We start from the raw sequence: 2594 nt of genomic DNA, 5'->3' as shown, positions 1-2594 counted from the left end.
GACATGCAGCTTTGCCTGGTTCTCTTGGAATATCCTCTTTCCAGATGCTTCCTCCTGGGATACCTCCTCTTGAAACACAGAATCCATGCTGTGAGGAAGCCCAAGCCACACAGAGAGCCCATTTGCAGGTGTTCCAGTCAATGGCCCTACCTGAGCCCAACTTTCCAGTCAGCTAAGCCTAGAAACCACCAATAGAGTCACCCCAGCTGTTTTAGTCTCCCAGCTTAGGCCCCAGACATCATGGAGCAGAGACAAACCAATTTTACAGTGCCCTGTCCAAATTCCTGACTCGTGGAATCTGTGAGCAGAATAAAAGGATTGTTGTTTTATGTAACTAAGTTTGGGGTGCTTTGCCATCCAGCAACAGAAAATTAGAACAGTGAACCAATGATTCAAACCATAAATAAAAATATAGTGCAAAAGTTGTATGTTCCCTTTCACAACATTTTATTCCATCTCCCTCCCCAGAGGTAACACTAACAGTTTTTTTTTTTTAATTTTATTGGGGAATGGTGTGCTTTTCCAGGACCCATCAGCTCCAAGTCAAGTAGTTGTTTCAGTCTGGTTGTGGAGGGCGCAACTCAGTGATCCATGTGGGGATCGAACAGGCGATCTTGGTGTTATGAGCACTGCACTCTAACCACCTGAGCTAACTGGTCGCCTCAACACTAACAGTTTTAAGTGTATCCTTCCAGACATTTTTCTATATATTTACATATGTATGTATAATAAAAATAGATTTTATGTTTCTTGTTAAGTGATACTATATAAAGACGCAACTTGCTTTTTCCTATTAGTAACATATCTCAGTGATCTCTTTAAATTTACAAAATAACTTGAATTGGTAATCCATTCACATGCTGTGGTAGCCAGCTTCCAAGATGCCCCTCAATGACCCCTGACTGTATTCAAGTCCTGTAGAGTCCCCTCTTACACTGAACCAGCAATGGCTTTTGTGACTGAAAGGGCTACTGGACCCAATTCCAGGGTGTGTGTATGCAGGCTTCCTTACACCAACAAGCAATGCTCAAACACCAGCAGGTGTCCAAGAATCCAACTTGCCGTATTTCCCCATGTATAAGACGCACCCATTTTCGAACAATTTGGGGTCTGAAAACTGAGTGTGTCTTATACAGTGCTTGTACGAGTGCAAAAACAAACGGCAAAAAAACCGGGGAATGCAATTAAAAAAAAATCTACAACCACTGTATAAGACGCACCCAGTTTTTAGACCCCAAAATTTTTCGAAAACCGGTGCGTCTTATACATGGGGAAATACGGTAATTTCAACACTATCTACCCAGAGATAGAATGAGATTCCACAGGTAAAAGGCTCAGTCCCTCAAGACCACCCTCCACTTCAGACCTGCAAATGGGAGGTTCCAACACCTCCTTGGGTTCGATTAGTTTGCTAGAAAAGCTCACAAAACTCAGGAAAACCTGGTTACTCACTAGATCACTGAGTTATACAAAGGATATTAAAGGATATAAATCAACAGCCAGATGAAGAGCTGCATATGTCGAGATCTGAAACAATGGATCGTCTGTCCTTGCGAAGCTTAGGGCCGGCCCTGTATGGTGGTTTGTGAAAATGTTCTAGTTCGCTAATGAGCAAGCTCTCCAAAGGCCCTTCTTTTGGATTTTTGTGCAGGTTTCATTACACAGATATGGTTGATGAACTCATTGGCTATTGATTCAATCTCTAGCCCCCTCTCCCCTCTCCCCTCTCCAAAATCAGAGGATAGGATCGGAAGTTCCACCCCTCCATTCACAGTTGGTCGTGTGTGTCCCGACCCCCACCCCCAACAAGTTCCCATTCTTAGGTGCTTTCCAAAAATCACCTTCATTAACATAAATCCAGTTGTGGAAAGGGGCTTGTTATGAATGGGAAGACACCCATTTCACCTTTATGGCTCTGAAGGGATTTTAGGAACTGAGGACAAGAGACCAAATATTATATCAAAAGATGCTCCCATTGCTCTTATCCTTCAGGAAATTTCAAGGATTTTGGGAAGCTGTGAGTCAGGAACTGTGGATGAAGACCAAATATGAGTATACCTCAGAAATACATTTTGGTCATTTGAATTACCAAATACATTTTATAAATTACAATATCACAGCGACCAATAGAATAATGCAGAAATGTTCATATGCCACTTCTGAGGTTAGGTTATAAAAGGCACTGCAGCTTCCATCTTGGCTTCTTTCTTTTTTTTTTTTCTTTTCTTTTTTTTAATTTTACTGGGGAATTGGGGAAGGGGAACATTGTATTTTTCCAGGGCCCATCAGCTCCAAGTCAAGTTGTTGTCCTTCAATCTTAGTTGTGGAGGGCACAAGCTCAGCTCCAAGTCCAGTCGCTGCTTTCAATCTATTGGGTCGGAAAAGTCATGATGCATTTTTTGCATAGAAAACATACATCATGACTTTTCTGATGACCCAATAGTTTGGGGGCGTGCAGCCTACCATCCCATGCGGGAGTCAAACCAGCAACCTTGTTGTTAAGAGCATGCGCTCTCACCAGCTGAGCCATCCTGCCACCTGTTGGCAGCTCAGCTCGGGCGCAGTTCACTGGCCCATGTGGGAATTGAACCAGC

This window comes from Hipposideros armiger, unplaced genomic scaffold (genome assembly GCF_001890085.2).
Source record: "Hipposideros armiger isolate ML-2016 unplaced genomic scaffold, ASM189008v1 scaffold_94, whole genome shotgun sequence".
Taxonomy (NCBI): Eukaryota; Metazoa; Chordata; class Mammalia; order Chiroptera; family Hipposideridae; genus Hipposideros; species Hipposideros armiger.
Note: the sequence above shows the minus strand (reverse complement) of the source record.